Source organism: Triticum aestivum, chromosome 3B (assembly GCF_018294505.1).
Source record: "Triticum aestivum cultivar Chinese Spring chromosome 3B, IWGSC CS RefSeq v2.1, whole genome shotgun sequence".
Classification (NCBI taxonomy): domain Eukaryota; kingdom Viridiplantae; phylum Streptophyta; class Magnoliopsida; order Poales; family Poaceae; genus Triticum; species Triticum aestivum.
The window spans coordinates 496,798,647-496,819,485 of NC_057801.1; the positions used below are offsets into that span (position 1 = coordinate 496,798,647).

Here is a 20,839-nt window from a genome sequence, read left to right on the forward strand (position 1 = left end):
AACAAGCCTTGTCTACGAAGCTTCGCTTCATCATCTTGCTTGCTTCTGGCGAAGCTTAACGCACTATAACATAGGCATGCATGATGGTATGGTAGGAAGACTCCTTTTAAGGCCGACCACTACATAGGAGCGATAGGAAGCCAAGCCGTCAAAAGGAAAGGCGAGCAGCCCTTATTGCAATAGCAAACGGCCTACTTATAGCCCTATTTATACCCTTTCTCGGGGACTTCAACGGGCGTTACAAGCTCAACAAATTGCAATTCTTCACCTTTTCCTCAGACAGTGGGAATGCATTTTCTTACTTGATTGACATTGACAGATATGTGTACCACACCGAACAAGCAATATGTCATATGCTTGATGTACCAGCCAAGCCAGCTCTTTTCTTCTCAGTTCCCTTATCCTTAGCGCAAAAGTAAAAAGAAAATGAAAGAGAGTTTGTATTTGCAAATGAAAATGAATATGGATCTAAATAAATTATATAATCAATAAATAAGAATTGGAATAATAGAAAAAATATCCTTCGCCCCTTATCTCTTCATCATCGTTGGTTCCATCACTTGTGGTATTCGTTTAGAATCTTGTTGACCCTACTCGCTTACTCCTCTTTTCCTTATTTCTTTTTCTACATAATTAATTAGAACATTCTTGAAAGAATGGGGTTCTCTCTGGGAGGGCGCACCCTCTCTTCCTTTTTGAGAAAGATGGGCTTGTTTTTTTTTCAATAAGTTCTATTGCTTTGACACATTTAGTATATAACATAATATATATAAGAAAAGTACTAAAGGCGAAGGGCATTCTGTTGTACAGTTACTTTGGTATAGTTACAAAGGTAACCGGTAGGTGACTGTTGAATCGACAGTAGTTACGAAAGGGGGAAATAGCTCAGTTGGTTAGAGTGCTGGTCTGTCACGCCAGAAGTCGCGGGTTCGAACCCCGTTTTCCCCGCCCGATCTTTTTTTCTTCCCGAGGTCATACCTCTGCCACTTTACCCTGAGTTTCACTAAGGCATATAACCCCATTCGGGTAAGAGGAGCAAGCAGTGGGGAACATCTATTTATATGCGTGTTAGCATCAACAGCATCTTTTTGAAAGTAAATTCCATCGATCCTCGGTGCTAGGTACTCAGGTAAGTAAATCCTGAGGATAGAACTAGAGCAAGTAAGCTCATCGCACTATCAAGTCAGTCAGGAACTAGTCTGCCAAGCTTAAGAAGAAATGAAAAGTAAGCAAGTTGTCATCTAGTGAGGGCTAAAAGACACGGAGAACATCCCCCCTCTATTTGCCAATAGCTTCCGCCTTCCTCTCTTTCATTTCATGTCAGTTCAGCCGAGCCAATAGATTCCATAGGCGGGTCAGTTATAGCTGTAGTAGCCTTTGATTAGGTCCTTTCAATAGACTTTCCGTAGCTATAATTCGATAGACTTTCCGTAGCTCAGTACTGCTGATCGTTGACGCCCGCAACTGTACTTACGGCTGTACTTGTGAAAAGAGATAGAGTCGTCTCGCAATGACTCAAAGATGGTCAAAAAGCTAATAGATGGGCCACAAAAGGTAGAGGAGAGGGGGTAAGAAGAGTAGACTTACTACAGGATACAAGATAGGGTATACAGCTAAAAGGGTGAGATAGAGGAATGAAATGAGCCAGTGAAACGGGCCACGACCACAAGTATTGAGCTATAACCATAAAACTTGGGGAGTGCCTCAAGAAAATCCATTGAAATAGAAGACCCAGGTTGTAATGGAACAGACAAAGGTTGAAGAAGACCAGCAGGAAGGGTGTGCTCACTCTTGTTGAGTTGACACACATTATAGTGAAGAACAAACTTGGAGGGAGAAAAAGAAACCAGAAGGGACCCATTGTTTCTGTGCAAGTCGAACAATGATGGAAAAGCATCCAATATGTAGCCGACATATGCCAACAACCCAAATGCACATATGCTAGTTAAGTTGAAACTCCTAAATTGAAGCACAAGCAACAAAACTACTTTTTTGAAGGCGCGGAGCGTTGAAGAAGAGCATAGCTCGATTAACACAACTAGGGGCAATATGGTTCATTTTCCTAGAAAACCACAACAAATGTCCCTACCAGCTGTTGCCAGTGAAGCTGAAACCATGGCTACCCCTCAACAAGCCTCTAGCTCTTATCCTAGGCCTGAACCGCCTGAACCGCCAATTACCGTACCATTGGTACTGAATACGACCACCACTCACACCTATTCCAGACCTTTAAACCCCTGACCACCTAGACCTCTAATAGCAAAGCAACTAAAAGACCCAATCACAAAAATAACCCTCTCTATCCCCCTCAAAACCTTGGCATGAACACTTGTTTCCAGCCACCTATGGCCTTCCTCACAGCTCAAAACATGATAATATTAGACCTAATCCTGCACCTCCACCACCACAACCAAGACCCAATTCAATACCAAATATCCAATTTTCCCAACCAATACTTTTGCCCTATGCTGGAAATTCCATGAAACCAGAAGTGCCAATATATACTTACCTTAACCAACCGCTTCCAACTCAACAGCATGACCCGTACCAATACATGCAAGAACAAAGGCCGCAAAATCAATATCAATATGGGCAGCAGATACATCAACCTCCTAGAGTTTATTTTCCAATATTTGAAGGGGCCAGGTCTTGGATACAAAAGTGTGAACATTACTTTTCGGTGTACCAAGTTACGGATTGGTACAAGGTAGAACTTTCAGCTATGCACCTTAAGGGGAGAGCTGAAAGCTGGTACAACAGTTTCTTAGTGAATATGGGACAAGTATCTTGGCAAGAGTGAATTCAAGAGATTGTAGAGAGGTTTGAGGTAAGAAATGTGGTTGGTGTAGTTGATGAGTTTAATCACTTGAGGCAAAGAGGAAGCCTAGAAAAGTACAAGTCACACACAATTGGCAGAATTGAAGGGCTGCCATGTTGAGGTGCAATCCCTATTACGATGACAACCTTTTTCGACAAAGTTTTCTTGGGGGCATTGTAAATAGAGATAGATGTTTCGTCCGGCTCTGAGAAACAATTCGGCAACCCCGCTCTTCCCTTTGCCTCTTCCACATCTATTTTTGAAACTTGATTCGGTTGAGTTTGAAGCAAGGATCTAATCAGATAACACTTTGTTCTCCAATGAATGGAGGTGGAATAATTTATTGAGATAGAGAAAGCTACATCTCGACTTTATTTAAACGAAAGAAAAAGGTTAGTCCTGCTCCTAGACTTCCAATTCCAAGTAGTAGTAACGGAAAGGAACAGATTTAGGAGAACTTTTTTTATGTCTTTCTTATAGCGATCGCTGAAAGTCAGTCAATGCCCTGGCTTCAATGAATGAAGACCGATGGGCTACGAAGTGGAGATGATGTCGAAGTGGAGATGACGGGCTACCTCGCTGCGTCTACAACTTCATCTCCAAGTCTTCTGGTTTGCCTCCAGTCCAAGAAAGAGCGTCGTGAAGGTTTCATTCCGTTTGGACTCCGTTTGGTATTCCTTTTCTGCAAAACTCTAAAATAGGCAAAAAAACAGAAACTGGCAGTGGGCCCTCGGTTAATAGGTTAGTCCCAAAAATAATACAAAATAGCATATAAATGCCTATTAAACATCCAAAACAGATAATATAATAGCATGGAACAATCAAAAATTATAGATACGTTGGAGACATATCAGCACTGGCTAAACAGCCTCCCAGAGAACTCCATTGGATCCTGGGAAGACTTGGAAGAGGCTTTTTGGGCCAACTTTCAAGGCATTATGCCTATTATGTCTAGCATGTCGGTTAGATCGTCGACAGTGGCTACAAAATGGGTGGTGGGTGGGATCTGAATTTCTTCGTCGTCCGTACCCCAACCATCCTGGCCATAGTCCGGCCAGGACTCTCCCGATAACGAGAGATGCTTTAGTGAATTCAAGATATCGCCAAAAGGCGAGTATTGGAAGATGTCCGCGGCGGTGACTTCCATAACCGGCGCCCAATCCGGATCGATTGGTAAGGGCGCGGGAGGTTCGGAGTCCGGCAAGGAGACCGGCGCCTCGGAATCACAAGTTTCGCAGGGGACAAGATTAGTGTTCGGCTCCATCGCCGTGGATGTTGAAGCCCCCAGGGCGGCGTCTATCCACCGGCCCTCGATCAGGGCGATCAGCTCCGGGCTGATGGCCGAAGCGGATCCGTGTGCGGACACCAAGGCACTGTTCGGTGGCAGAGCTAGATCATGTCAGTCGTCACAGTGCGGCGCGCTTGGCTGTGGCTCGAGTCCGTCGAAGATCGAGTCTCTGCGGACATCGGCCGTGAAGTTTAAGCTTCCAAATCTGACCTGACGGCCAGGGGCGTAGCTTTCGATCTGCTCCAGATGGCCAAGTGAATTGGCCCGCAGTGCAAAGCCGCCGAATACGAAGATCTGTCCGGGGAGAAAAGTCTCACCCTGGACAACATTGTTGGTTGAAGATGCCATCAAGCCTATCGGTGACGACACAGAGGAAATCTCAATGAAAGCACCAATGTCGGTGTCAAAACCGGCGGATCTCGGGTAGGGGGTCCCGAACTGTGCGTCTAGGCGGATGGTAACAGGAAACAAGGGACACGATGTTTTTACCCAGGTTCGGGCCCTCTCGATGGAGGTAAAACCCTACGTCCTGCTTGATTAATATTGATGATATGGGTAGTACAAGAGTGGATCTACCACGAGATTAAGGAGGCTAAACCCTAGAAGCTAGCCTATGGTATGAATGTTGTAATGTATGTTGTCCTATGGACTAAAGCCCTCCGGTTTATATAGACACCGGAGGAGGCTAGGGTTACACAGAGTTGGTTACAATGGTAGGAGATCTACATATCCGTATTGCCAAGCTTGCCTTCCACGCCAAGGAAAGTCCCATCCGAACACGGGACGGAGTCTTCAATCTTGTATCTTCGTAGTCTTAGAGTCCGGCGGATAATGATAGTCCTGCTGTCCGGACACCCCCTAGTCCAGGACTCCCTCAGCCGACGACTGGTAAACTTTCAGACATATAAACAGCCAAATAGGAGGATAAACTAGTCATAAAACATAAGCATAGCCATTTTTAAACCATAAGTTCATTACATGACTCTTACAAACATGACTCAACTATTCAAATATGACGTCCTTTGAGGACTGGCCTTCTAGAATGCGGGCCCCCTCGAGGACCTCATCAAAATACTTCTCTAGCCGCCGGTGCTCCTTGCCTTTAGGTGGCCCCCGCGATGGCAATCTCGGTGGCCTTCATCTTTGCCCACTGAACCTTGACGCGGGCGAAGGCCATCCAAGCACCTTCTATGCAGGACGACTGCTTGAGGGTATCGATCCGAGGAAGCGCATCCACCAGCCGCTTCACAAGCCCGAAGTGGCTGATAGGTATGGCCTCGGCCGGCCACAGACAGACCATTACATCCTTCATGGCCAGTCCGGCCACCCTGTACAGCTCGGACATCTACTTCAGCTGGTCACTCAGGGGCACTGGAAGTTCTGGCGCAAGGTACTGCGACTAGAAGTACTTCTCCGTCGAGCTCCCCTCTTCGGCTCGGAAGAATGCGGCATCCGCAATACTCCTCGGCAGATTCGCAAAGGCACTTAGAGAACTCCAAACACGGGTCAGTAAAATATATCTCTTGCTAGTAAATCTACTGTTGGGGATATAGCTACTGAGTGTAAACCGGCCAGGAGGGCCCGGTTCACCCTCGACTATGGTGAAGCCCATGAAGATCCAGAAGATGGCGCAGTTATTAAAAGAAGCTTAGAGGCCTAAAGCCTAAAGGCGGATTAGGGCCCGTAGTGGTAAACCGCCATCGTTATGTAAACTTGTGTTGTAAGTTAGGAAAGAAGAGACCGAGTCGGACCCTTGTATGAGTCGGCCTCGGGACTCTGTAGACCGGCCGGGCGTCAACCTGTGTATATAAAGTGAAGGCCCGGCAGCGGTTCAGGGATAACAGCCAACAACTTAAGACTCAGGCAAGCGTATTTGCTTCCTGGTCATCGAAACCCAATTAATCCCATCACAACTAGACATAGGCTTTTACCTTCATCGAAGGGGCTGAACTAGTATAAACTCTCGTGTCCCTTGTCCGGTTTAACCCCTTCAAGCTAACCCGTAGCGATGGCTCCACGACTAAGTCCTTTCATGAGGACATCTGACGTGTTAATTCCACGACAGTTGGCGCCCACCGTGGGGTTATCGCATGATGGTGTCGAGTTCTTGAAGGGCTACTCTGAAGGACTTAAGGGGTACGTGATCGGCCGGATGACCAAGAGTCATCGCAGCAAGCTCTGCATCAACGACGAAGGATGGGGCCCCGAGGCCGGCTCAATCGAGTACGGGTACCAAGTCCCCTTTGGCGGAATTCATGTCTTCATCGGCAAGATCGGCGAACCGGGCCCTGAGCTGGACATCTGCACCGACCTCGTCGAGACAGCTCAGCGTGCGAGTCCTGCCTGGGTTAAGCCCGCCGTGAAGCGTGCGTTCGTAGGATGTGTCCATGGGATCGGATCTGAACCGGTGTCTGAAGGCGAGACGGCCGTATATTCCGACGGCGAGTCATCCACTGGCGAAACTGAGTCCTTGTACCAGATTCATAATGATGTGTTCGAGGGATATTCCGATGGCAACAATATTCCAGACCTCCTTGAACCGCCAAGTCGGGTTGCTGTCTACATGGCCGGAACGCAGCCCACGTTGCAGTCTTCGTCTACAGCAGCAATGAATACCGGATCAGCAACCGCGGCAGGAGTCCCGGCGCGCCGACCGGCTCAAGTCCTCTCCGGTTTGATGGATGCCTGGGCGACCTTGTTAACCACGGCAGTCACCCCGGAGACACGGGATCAGCACAATGCGGACGTTGCGAAGCTGAAAGACCAAATAACACAGGCTAAGGAGGACCTGGGAATTGAGGATGCTAGGATGGCTGAAGAACGGGCCGCTTTGGATGCCCAGTCACAGGGGATACAGGCGCAGAATTACCAGCTCATGCTGGATCGGACCGCATCCGAGGATGTAATGCGAAGGAAGTACCGGTCTCGTCTGCCACCGGTTTACGAAGGGTTAAATCTCTTTCAGACGCCAGGTGCTGGACCGAGCAATCCGGCAACTGCAAACCGGACTGATGCGCCTAAGACAGCTCCGGATCAACTACGGATAACAGAGCCACCCCGAGGAACAGATAACCCGTCGCAATACGCGTCTACACCACCGGGTCACTTCTCGAGCCCTCTGGATAACATGATTGCCACAGCATCACGCCTGGCAGCCATTCCGATGGAGGGCGATTAAATAGCAGCAATTGAAACACGGCGGGCGAGAGACCTTCTTCAAACCGCTAATTCATTCAACCCCTCGTCTGAGCCCAAGCTATAGCAGGCGTATGGATGAACCAGAAGTGTCTAGCAGCGCGCCGCATTGTAATGCTCAAGATGTGGTGGATCATGGCAGGGCACGAAGGGATGCCGCTTGGGTCGTTATCAACCCGCTCTGGTTCAGCCAGCAGCGTGAGTTGACCGAGGCACCGGGCATGCCTTCAGTTCCTGGGGAGTGTCGTGCCTTATTCCGGCTCTCCGTAATGTGCGTCTGCCCAAAGATTTCAAGGGTCCACGCAAAGTGCCTAACTACACGGCGGATCAGCCACCTGAGGCGTGAGTCGAGAGTTATGAGATGGCAATGGAGATGCTGGATGTAGATGAAGCGGCCTGTGCAAAGTACTTCACGATGATGTTGGAGGGAACGGCCCGTACTTGGTTGAAAAATCTACCAGCTAATTCCATCAAGTCATGGGATCCGTTGAAGGCCCGGTTTATAGCCAATTTCAAAGACACGTGCAAACAGCCCATGTCCATTATGGATCTGGATGCTTGTGTTCAAGGGAAGAACGAATCAACAACTCATTCGGTACGCCGGGTTTTAGAAGTTTTGCACTCGTCCGATCGGATTAATGCTGGTCAAGCAATTATAACATTGGAGTGCAATTGCCGATTTAAGTCACTAAAGATGAAGTTGGGACGGCTCAAGCGCCACTGCAATGACATGGGAACCCTCATGGCAGCCTTGGTCAAGTATGCCGATTCTGATAATACCAAGGATCCCGATTCTGATAATGAGAAACCAGAGAAGGGAAAGAAGAACGGCGGGGCAAAGGAACAGCAGCACAACCAAGGAGGCCATGGGAATAATGGTAAGCGTAAAGCAGATTCAGATTTTGTGGCTAACGCTAATGTGCAGCATCGTAAAGGTAAACCGCCCCAGCGCGGTGGGGCGATGAATCTGGAGCATTTGTTGAATCAGCCCTGTCCAAAGCATGGGACCAAGGAGGCTCCTGCAACACATCTCTGGAAGGATTGTAACATTATGAAGGAGTTCAAAAACTCTGATCTTTTCCGGTATGATCAGGGTCCGTCAGGCGGTTCAGGTCCAGGTTTTCATGGTGGCGACGGTTCAAACTCTGGGTTTCAGAATAACCATGGCAACCAGAACAACCAAGGTGGTAATAACCAGCAGAATAATTAAGGAAATCAGGAGCAGTCGGGTTACCAGTCACCCAAAGGAGTTGAATGGTGGGCAGTATCATGTGTTCACCACTAGTTTGTGCAAGCGTGATCAGAAGCTTCACAAGAGGGCAGTTAATGCTGTTGAACCGACAGTACCACGCTATCTGCGATGGTCCGAACAACCTATTGTGTGGAGTAGGGAGGATCATCCGCCCCGGGTTGACAATCCGGGTCAACTGGCTTTGGTGGTGGCGCCTCAGGTGGGAGGTTATAAGTTCACCAAAGTACTCATGGATGGAGGAAGCAGTATTAACATTCTGTATTATGAGACCTTCCGTCGCATGGGGTTGACAGACAAGAGTCTTAAACCGTCCAACACTGTTTTTCATGATGTGGTGCCAGGTAAATCGGCATATCCTGTAGGCAAGATCGGTTTGGAAGTTGTGTTTGGTGATGAACATGATTCCCGGTCTGAGACATTGACCTTTGAGGTGGTGAGAATCCAGAGCCCGTACCATGCACTGTTTGGGCGACCGGCTTATGAAAAATTCATGGCAAGGCCTTGTTATATGTACTTGCAGCTCAAGATGCCGGGTCATAAAGGGACTATTACGGTTCACGGAAGTCGTAAAATTGCTTTGGACTGCGAGGAAGGTGATGCGGCCTATGCTGAGTCGGTTTGTGCTACAGAGGAGCTAAAGTTCTATAAGGAAAATATTGATCTGGCAGATATGACCCCTCTGAAGATGCCCACCACTGAACATGACCCAACCCTGCATTTCAAACCGCCTGATGAGACTAAGCTTGTTGACTTCATGCCTGGCGATTCGTCCAAGCAGTTCAGCATCAGCACAAATCTGGATCCAAAATAGGAAAGCGCGCTCATCGAGTTCATCCGTGAGAACCGGGACATTTTTGCATGGAAACCTTCTAACATGCCAGGTGTACCGAGGGAACTCGCTCAGCACACTCTCAATATTGATCCCAAGTTTATACCGGTCAAGCAGTTTCTTCGTCGCTTTAATGAGGAGAGATGTAAGGCAATTGGTGAAGAGGTAGACCGGCTGTTGGCTGCCGGGTTTATCATTGAAGTTTTTCATCCTGAATGGCTGGCTAATCAGGTGCTTGTTCTTAAGAAAAACGGCACTTGGCGTATGTGTGTGGACTACACGGATTTGAATAAAGCTTGTCCGGCCGATCCCTTTGCTCTCCTGCGTATTGATCAGATCATTGATGCGACGACGGGTTGTGAGCGCCTGAGTTTTTTGGATGCTTATTCAGGATATCATCAGATCAAGATGGCAGTTAAGGACCAAGAGAAGACAACTTTCATCACTCCCTTTGGAGCCTTCTGCTATGTTGCCCTTCGGGCTCAAGAGTGCCTAGGTAACTTATCAGCCTTGTGTGCAGAATTGTCTTCACACGCAGATTGGGCATAATGTTCATGCCTATGTGGATGACATTGTGGTAAAATCCAGGCAGAAGGAAACACTAATAGATGATCTCAAGGAGACGTTTGATAATCTTCGGGTTTATAAGATGATGCTTAATCCGGATAAATGTGTTTTTGATGTTCCGGCAGGCAAGCTTCTCGGTTTTCTTCTATCCAACAGGAGCATTGAAGCTAATCCGGAAAAAATTAAGGCAATCACATCCCTGGCTAAACCGAAGTGTATCAATGATGTTCAGCGTCTAGCAGGTCGGATTGCAGCCCTCAGCCGATTTATCAGTCGTCTGGGAGAGAAGGCAATTCCTCTGTATCAGATGTTGAAAAGACAGATGATTTCGTCTAGAGTGATGCAGCCAATGCGGCTTTTGAGGAGTTAAAGCGGCAGTTAGTTGAACCGCCGGTTCTTACAGCCCCAGTTAATAATGAGCCTTTGTTGTTATACGTGGCTGCCAATGCCCGAGCGGTCAGTGTGGCAATTGTCGTTGAGCGTAAGAAAGCTAGGAAGGAATATCTGGTTCACCGCCTACTACAGTTGCTCTCGGCCTCTCCACCTAGCCCACTTTCTATAGAGCTCAAGAGAGGAGGAGGAGAAGTAAACTGAGAGATTTACCAAGCCGGCGGCGAAGAAGATGACAAGAGACTCGCAGAAGCAGCTATAGTGACAGCGATGTGGATGAGCTTGAGCAGGGTGAAGACCATATCTCTATATCACCATATGAAAGTGTCATCAACACATACAACATGTATAGTTTTCAAGAAGGAGAAAAGAGGAGCATAAATCATGCTTATTTTTCATACACTAACTACTAACCAGTACAAATCGGCATAAAGCAAACTGGCAGGTCATATTATTGTAAAAATATAGGGAAATGCACCTGTATGAGTTGTTGGGTAGAGTAGTAGTTTGTTCTCGCCTTCAACTCATCAGTCTTGGCCTACATTTCAGCACAATGCTTTAATAATTTACAGAAAATACCCAAGCTTCTCAGCCAATCGATGGTGATATCCTTCCAACGGTTTAAGCTACCATACTTTGCATTTTTGGTGAAAGAGCTATGCACCCAACCCCAAGTCATATATCATCTAAGTCCAAGTGTCCAACAACAATAGCAAAGCTACGAAGCACACATTCAAAAGGCATGAACAAACATCAACAAGTTACGAAGCAATCTATGAAATTCGATGGACACTTGGACTCCATGGGCAAAACTAAATAACAACAACCAACAAGTTACCAAGCATCAACAAAATATTATGCTTCTCAATGACAATTAAATCCATGGGCACTAAATAATTAAATCAAATCCATCTTCAATGAACCTCTATGATTATTTTCACCTAACATCAGGTATATTTTGACTGGACATGAAGCTTTTCATAACCAGATCACTTGCGTACGATGCTTGCCTTCAGATGTGTGTAGAGATATAACTCCAGGTGACAAGATGGGTAGCTAACTATACATTAATCTATGTATGTATGGCCCACATCTAAATTGTACTTTTAACTTAAACATAACATAGACATAGGTACTCATGCCGAGCAGCCAACATCCCAATCTACTAACGCATCAAATACTCACCTCAGTTCGACCCACGACGAAAAACATGATCCACTGCAAAGCTGATACACCTACAATTGAAAAAATAGGTTCAAAATCAACCAGTTTATAGTGGCATATGGTTTTCTTGAAACACTTTTAGTGATGCCAAAGTCTCGGTCTCCATCAATGTCAGGAATATCCTGGAAGCTCCGGACATCAATAAAAAATATGCTTGTTGATACCAAAAGTATACAGTCATTGCATGTTTAATTACCTTAAATAGAGCTATGACAGCAGAGAACTAACACATGGACAATGTTGCAAACACCAGTCATTTTGTTGCTGCCAAGGGCCTTCTCAGAACAGGTCACTTCAAAATGAATCATCAAACACTGAAGAAGGAAGCCAATTAAATAAGTATGAATTTCTAGTGCTACTGAAGATGTGTACTGTGCTGAGTGCCTGCATATGTGCAAAGAAAGCTAATTGGACCACGATAGCCCTCACAAATAGGAGATAAGATGCAGCGAGGAGCGTGTGTTGTTCCCACCGGAGCATCGGAGCCTGAAAAGGATCAAATATGAGATGAAAATGATAATCACTTGGCGTTTCATGGTTTCATGGAACTTACTTTCCAATTCTCATGATGGTAAGTGCTACTTACCTCAATGCAACACTTCCAAGAAGGAAGCTGATAATTAAAGCACACGTCAGTGGCACCGCTCCGAAACAGATTCCAATGCTAAAGTTCTGAAAACAACAAAACTTAAGTATTTAGACTTCAGCCATATTTTCCACACCATAACACCATTATTTGAACCTAATAAACCATGACCAGGAATGTGACCACTAAGAATACACCAGTTGCTACTGAAAATCACCCAGCTACCAATGGAAAACCTGGCTTGTTGATCTGCAAAATAGAGTATAATTTATACTAAATGATTGTAAAGTATAAAGGACTAAGAAGGTGCATTTTTTCAAAGCACAGGGAATAAAATACAACCTTTTCAATCTGAATGTTGAACAGTCGATTCAGCCCTACCACGTAAATCTTCATACATAAAGCAGCAGCCAAAGCGTGCACAGAAAGAGAAAATTTTTGAATTTTTTTAAAGACGTAACAGTGTAAAATTTTCATACACAAATGGCTAGGTATATTTCTATTTGCCAAATAATATTACTCATAAGAGATAAAAATCTATAGTAACTCTTAGTATCGTAGTAGTAAAATCATCTAGGCTCTTCATTGACAGGAGAGACACTGAAGTTATCCCTATGATCTAACAATACAGTAAACATAAGAAAGAGCGCATCAAGAAGTGTGCATCAAAACTACATATGTCAATTGGAACCAAAGATGACAAATCTCACAGTGCCAAAGATTGTGTGTGGTCTGCAGAACTGATAGAAAGCGTGCAATTTCTTCAAAGCATCTTGGCTGATTTCCTCAAGCCAATTGGCATCAGAACCGGTTTTTTAACTGACATCAACTGTTTTGATCACGAGTAACCTTGTTGCATCCAGCTTGGAGGGCTAGATAATCATTGCTGCACTGCGTCATTGTGATTTTTCTAGGGCTACGAGCTTGAGAAGTGGCACTGAATTTATGCATCGCCGTAGTAGCACTACTACTTAGAAACAAACCAACAAATGTTAGCACGATGCATGCGAATAAATGAAACATCACATCGAAGAAGATATACTTAACTTTGAAAATGACCTGCAAAAGCTTCCACTACATATCGACCTCTAATTTGTGAAGTGGATCTCACAACAGTTTGGCACATCTAGTCAAATATACCTGCTACTCCCTCTGTAACAAATATAAGAGCATTTATATCACTAAAGTAGTGATCTAAATGCTCTTATATATCTTTACAGATGGAGTAATTTTTTGTTGCATAAAGAACAGGCTTGATAACTTCCATTTGGGTAAGAAACCACACATATTTCAACACATTTATCAGCAGGGAACTCCTTTTTTAATTTGTTGTAACCATTTTCAATTGAAAACAAGACATGTTCCAATTCCCAAGTAATTTGAGATATGTGATTGTATAATGTACATACTATCGATCTGGTTGGTAATATGTGAGCTTGAAGTAAATGATCCACATGTGGAGTTTAAATAAATTGTTCATTGTTGTCCTGTAGATGCCAATTTGTAGGGGAATTTTAAGAAGCAACTTTGATAATTGGGTTTCAAACAAAAGACGATCACCAGAAGAGAATACTACAAGTCCAGCTGAATTAGGCCACATATCAGACATAGCTCTTGGATAAAATTGACTCCCACCATTTGATTCAAGTACCAAGTAGAAAGGGCCAATGCATGTCCTGCCATATCTCTTAACAAGGGTGTACAAACACAATCTCTAAATTTGATTTGGTGGCTCTCCATAGAAGATTACTTTTCTCGTTGCAGCCTGTATATCTAACATGCAGGAATTTAGCTATAGAAGCCCAGATGTAGAAGAAGAAAACCATGATTTACTAACTCATATAGCCGAATAATAAAGAATCTCGTCGGAAGCGCTGATTTAGAATATAGCCGAATACCATGTAGTTACTAATTCAACATTTCTGCAATTACAAAAGCATACAAGTGCATGAACCGATGTGATTGAGAATCTGCCTGCAGTTTGTATGATTGCAACAAAATATTCAGCAATGCGATAGACATTTGTACTGGTAAGAAACATTTTGACAGGGACCAGGTAACACATTTTCTGGAAAAGGCGTGGTCCGGGCGGCACCTAGTCGAGAAGGCAGTTGAGAACGTACGCGGATGAGCGGTGCACGAGCCTCCCCTTAGTCCATGTAAGTGAGCCAGCGTGCTGCATCAGCACTGCCATGCCAAGAACCGCTTGCCTGCCCTAGTGCCTCGCATACCAGGCTCAGGAACCGCTCCGTCTCCCGCTCTGACTCGTAGAACCCCCCTCAAGCCCTTGTCTTTCTCCAGCAACTCGTCGAAGAATTGGGTCTAGGAAGAAACAGCCTCGTCAACGTGTCCATGATGGCCGTCCTCCACCAGCCCTTGATATCACCATTAGTAGAGGAGCCGAAACCTATGTGCCTCTGTTATCAGCTCACGATCTAGGAGAGAGAGCTTGGTGGGGGAGGTGGACCAGGAGGAGAAGAGCGGGCGGCGACTGCCGCGAGAACTGGCTGTCGCAAAGTGGATCCATGGAACGGAGTGGTTGGTCGAAGGAGGTGGCAGCGGGGTTGGAGGCGTGGTAGGGTTCATGAGGTTGGGATCGGGAAGGAGGCAGGTGGGCCGGGATGGATTGGCGACGGCGGCCGGGACGTGGTTCCCGTCGGTTTTTTTCATGCGAGGGCACCCTTGTTCCGTGGTTCGCCCGATCTTTCTTTCGTTGGGGGGGGGGGCGCTACGTGGTCATCCGATTTTCTTTGGTTATGTGATACGGGATCGTGCGAGCGGGATGTAAAGTGCGAGGTGGGAGGAGGACGAAAAAAAACCCGACGAAGGTGGGAGGTGGGACGAAAAAAAGCCAGAACGAAGACTACCAACTGCTCCATTAGGAGTAGAGATATGCTCTAGTAGAGAGCAAACAATGGCACTTCACTATGGAGCAAACGATAGTTGCATGAACCAGTCGGTCCTGTGGCCATAGTTTACGATGCGTTTAAAGAAAGGCATATTTATGATGAAAAAAATTGACAGGAAGGCATATTTATGATTAAGTGTGTATGTTTCAGAAAAAATACTCAACATGACATATGTAGAAACAAAGAAGGTGGAAATTACTTGAAGTGAAGGTATTTACCAAAAAGAAGGACTGGAGGCAATGCATCACCTCACGGCACGTTCGCCTTACTTGGAAACATCTGTAGCCATCATCAACAAATCCGCATCCTTGTAGTCTTTGGAAGTCCGCTGATAGGATGTGGAGCATGTGATGCAACTTCTGCTTCATGCCCGCATGTGATGCAACTTCTGCTTCATGCCCACAACTGTGAGGTGTGATCTCGAAATAAAAAGACTAATCGGAATAAATATTAGTTTTAGTGCGTACCTCTCATGAGTACATCAACATGATTGTACCACGTTACATATCGATGCACTTATATGATGACCTAAAATATAATGATAGTGGCAAATTAGATCAGTCGGTCGCTCAAAGTTTCTGAAATATAGTTACAACTTTCTGAAATACAACAATTCTAGCCTTTTTGTTCAAGCAATTTCATAGTTGATTCATAGCTTCCTGAATGCCCCCCCCCCCATCCTATTGAGGTGAATAGCGTGTTTATTTCTGATCCAAAAGTGCTCTGAGAATTAACAGATGAACTAATCCTGGACCAAATATAATTCTAAGATCAGTCAGTACAACATAGAGTAGTTAGTACAGCATAGAGTAGTCACATATCTGAACCCAGTTCCTTGTGATCTGAAATAAAATGAAAGAACAATACCTTCAGATTGCTAGCTGTCTAAACTCGGAATCAACTCATGTGCAATTTATGATAGAGGCAGTACAAGCATGTATCCTTACCCTGCTATATAACTATAGTACGGTTAAAAAGAAAGGAATTAGTCCCAAATAATCCAAGTAATTGGATGGCAAGATGAAGGTGCATACAACATTCAGTTCTGCTAGTGGTCTTCCACACAGAATTTTTTTGTTCTTGAAGCAAGCCGGAACGGAAGAAGTGATGGAGGCTGGGACCCCGGGACACGCACTTGAGCCATGGATTTCGTAGAGCCCAGAAGTGTTGCCACATCTCAGACCCATCAGCTCAAAACGAAATCTAGAAGAAGCATAGGGGAAAAATTATAGTACCTGTGTGTACGTGGGATCAATCCACGGTTCCTATGCCCGCAGCCAATTCCCACCAACTGCAGCTCTCATGCCGGTACGCCCGAGCATACTCCCGCTGCAGTGAGCGTTGGCGCCAGTCAAGCTCTCCGGCGAGCAGGGCCTTCTCCGCCGCCCTTTTTTCTTCACTCCTCCTGCTGCTCCTCCCTGACCTCCCCCTCGTCCCGTTTTCTCTGCATAGGAAGCCATGGCATCGTCCGAGTTGCAGCTTCGCCGCCGTCCCAAACCGCAGCCGCCGCGCGCCTACAGGTCTTCCCATCGACCGGTTCAAGCCCTCTGTCGCCAGAACATGCGGTTCGGAGTTCGTCACCACCGATCGAGCTCTCCGCGAGCAGGGACTTCTCCGCCGCCGTCTTTTCCTCACTCCTGCTGCTCCTCCTTGACCTCCCCCTCGTCTTGTTTTCTCTGCACAAGGAGTCATGGCACCACCCAAGTTGCAGCTTCAAGTTGTAGCGAGACGGTCGATGGCTCCCATCGAGGTAGCGCAGGGATCAGCCGCGGCTTCATGTGCGAGGGCGGCGGCAAATGGATGGATCTGCGGCGGCTTGATGTGCGAGGGCGGCGGCGGAGGGATGCGAGTGCGACGGCAGCGGCGATGGGATCTGGTGTGGCGTCGCTGAGGGTACCCTGGAGGCTTCGCTCGTTGGCACGTTACGAGGGAGCGATTTTTTTTCGTTGGTTTTCTTTCGTCGGCTTTTTTCGTTGGATTTTTCTTGCGAGGGTAGTACGTCGAGGCATCACTCCTTCGTAACGTGGGTTGGTTTTTTTCATGCGAGGGGATACGTGGGAGGTGGGAGTAGGGACGAAAATAAACCAGAAGAAGATGGTACGAAATTTAACCGGTGAACGGTGACTATCAACTAAGACATTAGGAGTAGAGATTGGTCATAGATCTACGACCATTTGAGACCAATTTGTCAAAAGCTGTTCAGGGGGCTCCAAACCCTAAACCATTGCGACCATTTTGGTCAGAAAGGTCGTAATTTCCTTACACGAAATGGTCATAAAGCAAACAGCGATGGTCCGCTGCCTTATTTCTAGTTGTTAACGACCAATATAGATGGTCATAGCCTTGTAAATTGTGGTGGGTTGTGATGACTAGGCGACATCTCATCAGTTTTGCCTATGTGTCATGTCCATGTGTCAATTTTTGCCCTAGGTTGTGAAGCAACCTATATTTCTATTATTCCAAAAATCCCCAAAAAATTCTCATAAATTGTTTAGATTATATCTTCATCAAATATGTCAAAAACCTTCCTTGCCTAGTTCAAAATAATTCAACAATATTCATTTTCCTATTTTGTTCATAGCAGCACTTTGTGAAGGAAGTGTTATTTATATATTCTTGATTTCCCTAAAAATTTGTGAAGACATTCTTCTTAGTATATGATCATCCTCAGCCAAAACTCACGCCCATTGGCCATGTGCAATTCCCGTATTGCTAATCAAACATTTGGCTGCTAATTCATGTTTGAGCATAGTTCGGTCTTCTCATGAGAATCTTATGTTGTAATTTTATTCCTAGCACCTACCTGGGGAGCGCCCAACCCACTAGACATGCCTAGGCCACCCAGAACGCATGACAACGCCACGGTCACGCGGTGACCATCCGGCGGGCATGCGAGCTTACGCGCTCTAGAGTTGGGGCCCTCGGCCACCATCCAAACCTCGATGTCTCGCCACCAAACCATGTATTTCTGATTAAATAGATACTTATGTATTTAAAAATTATTTTTGGAAAAAATAAAGAGCAAACTATGAGGTAGCTGCAGTTCAAACTTGACCCGCTTCCTACTAAATCGGCGGGAATTTGTCTTTTTCACCAGAGGTGGATCAATACTTTTGACACCCAAACATTTTGTCAATTGTGCATTAAATATGGCCTAGTATTTTATAAAATTGATTAGGTCCAATTTTGCAACAAATATATGGTAGGTCCTTCACAAAAAAACTCATTTTGGGCACTCGGAAAATGAAAAATTCCGTGAAAAGAAAATGAAAATTCTCTTAGGCAACATTGTTTGGAATTCCAAGATGCACCCTTCTGCACAATATGAGATCATTTGAACAAACTATGCCATGAATGTGGCCATAAGATTGATCATTTGGCTTGAAAGCCATGAATCTTCATGCATGATAGCTCATTTCTGATAACACTTTTTTTAAATAATTGCCGTATTACAAGTTTATTATTTTTTGGAAACTTGATCACATATAATGACACAATGCGAAGGTTTTTCAATTTTCTGATTTTTTTGAATTTTTTATGCCCGTTTGAAAATGCGGTCAAAACGACGGGAATGACCGTTCCTAGATAGTGGTTGAATCTTGGAATTTTTTGGTGTTTCTATGATTAAATAGATACTTATGTACCTAGAAATGATTTTTGGAAAAAATAAAGAGCAAACTACAAGGCAACTACAGTTCAAATTTGACCCGCTTCCAACTGAATCAGCGAAAATTTCTCTTTTTCACGAGAGATGGATCAAAACTTTTTACACCCAACCATTTGGTCAATTGTGCATTAAATATGTCCTAGTATTTTAGAAAAATGATTTGGTCCAATTTTGCAACAATTATTTGGTAGGTTCTTCACAAAAAACCTCCTTTTGGGCACTCGAAAAATGGAAAATGGTTTTTTCGTTCAAAGAAAATAAAACTTCCTTAGGAAATATTGTTTGCCATTCCAATATGCACCCTTGTGCATAATATGAGATCATTTTAACAAACTATGCCATGAATATGGCCATAAGATTGATCATTTGGCTTGAAAGCCATTGATCTCCACACGTGATAGTTCGTTTCTGAGAACACTTCTTTAAAATAATTTCCGTATTACAAGTTTATTATTTTTCTGGGAACTGAGCCACATATAATGACACAATGCGAAGGTTTCCCAATTTTTTGATTTTTTTGAATTTTTTATGCCCGTTTGAAAATGCTGTCAAAACGGCGGGAATGACCGTTCCTAGCTAGTGGTTCAATATTGGAATTTTTTTGGTGTTTCTCTGAGTAAATAGATACTTATGTACCTAGAAATGATTTTTGGAAAAAATAAAGAGCAAACTACAAGACAGCTACAGTTCAAAATTGACTCGCTTCCAACTAAATCAGCGGAAATGTCAGGACCCCGACTCGATGTCACATCGATCTAGCCGGTAACACCTCATATCACTTTGCGGCCTCACGCACGGTATCCCCACGGGTGTCGCCTTACCTTTGCCCGAGACCGTTTGCGCCTTTTGGCTCACGTATATGATAGTGTCGCTAGCATCCATATGATAAGGAGCCCGGGCTGACATGGCTAGTCGTAAACCCAAAGTGGCACAGACTTACAGGGACAGGCATTCATGACCCAGCTTCGAACGTGTCGGTCATCAGCAAGTGGGTCCGGGCTGTAGCACTGGGCTAGCAGGACTCCGGTAAACCGGGCTGTAGCGGGCTAACAGGACTCCGGTACTCAAAGCGTGACATTTCCCCGAAGGGACAGACACAGGAACGAAGAAGGACACATGCCGGCCAGCCTAAGTGTTCCAGAGCAGTAGCAAGCTACCATGGCTCAGCGGTAACACTAGGAGACATTTCCCGGTAAGAGAGGCTACTAAAGATAAACAACTAGATAGTCAGATCCCACACATACCAAGCATTTCAATAACATACACACAATATGCTCGATATGTGCAATACAACATGGCATCACAAAATGACTCTACGACTCAAGTAGTTTATTCAATAGGCTCCGAGGAGCGAGACATTACAAACATGGGTCTCATGACCCAACAATCAGAGCATACAAGTCAAAGCACAAGCGGAAGCTATCATGTCTGAGTACAGACATCTACAAATGAAAAAGGCTGAGAAGCCTGACTATCTATCAGATCCTGCCGGGGCACAAGATCGTAGCTGAGGAAACAAGCTAAACGTCGAAGTCCACGTGGAACTACTAGCGAGACCGAAGTCTCTCTGCAAAAACATAAAATAGGCAAACGTGAGTACAAATGTACCTAGCAAGACTTACATCAGAACTATCTACATATGCATCATTATCAACAAGGGGATGGTGGGGTTTAACTGCAGCAAGCCAGCTTTGACTCGGTGGCTATTCTGAACTACGACTGCAAGTAACTCTTTTGAGGTGGCGCACACGAGTCCACATATTCACCATATCAATACACCACTATGGATCCGCTCCCGTCTCCCTACGAGAACGCCATCCATAGCACTCACGCTTATCTTGCGTATTTTAGAGTATCCACTTTCACTTGTCTATGAACTATGCCAGGGGTCCAAGTTTCCATATCCGAGGAATCCGGCTATTCGAATAGATAATGATAACCCTGCAGGGGTGTACTTCTTCACACACGCTCCCGCCACTTACCGCCCTGTACACGTCATGTACCTCGGCAACCTTCAAGCGGAAACCGGGCGAGGGAGTCGGCCACGACCTGACTAACCGAACAAGTCTCTCGTCCAGGTTTATCGCCTATTCGGGTTCCATCCGCAAGGAGAT

The 20,839-nt window shown here is 45.3% G+C and overlaps 1 long non-coding RNA gene and 1 other non-coding gene across 17 annotated transcripts; one reads left to right on the forward strand and one right to left on the reverse strand.

The window, feature by feature from the left end:
- The first annotated feature begins 874 nt into the window (after nt 1-874).
- On the forward strand, nt 875-948 carry TRNAD-GUC (transfer RNA aspartic acid (anticodon GUC)). The gene has a single exon. It is a non-coding gene; the product is annotated as a tRNA-Asp (tRNA).
- Nucleotides 949-2,838: 1,890 nt separating this feature from the next.
- Nucleotides 2,839-16,968, reverse strand: LOC123070569 (uncharacterized). 16 transcript variants are annotated; one of them, XR_006433817.1, is made up of 9 exons: nt 16,294-16,967; nt 16,093-16,192; nt 15,926-16,006; nt 15,526-15,586; nt 12,150-15,446; nt 11,760-12,049; nt 11,525-11,574; nt 10,818-10,877; nt 10,359-10,645 (listed from the first exon to the last, which is right to left on the reverse strand). It is a non-coding gene; the product is annotated as an uncharacterized lncRNA (long non-coding RNA). The 16 variants fall into 16 exon arrangements; XR_006433818.1 differs by having other exon boundaries at nt 15,926-16,017; XR_006433823.1 differs by having other exon boundaries at nt 12,150-12,398; nt 12,492-12,539; nt 15,277-15,446; nt 15,926-16,964.
- Nucleotides 16,969-20,839: the final 3,871 nt, after the last annotated feature.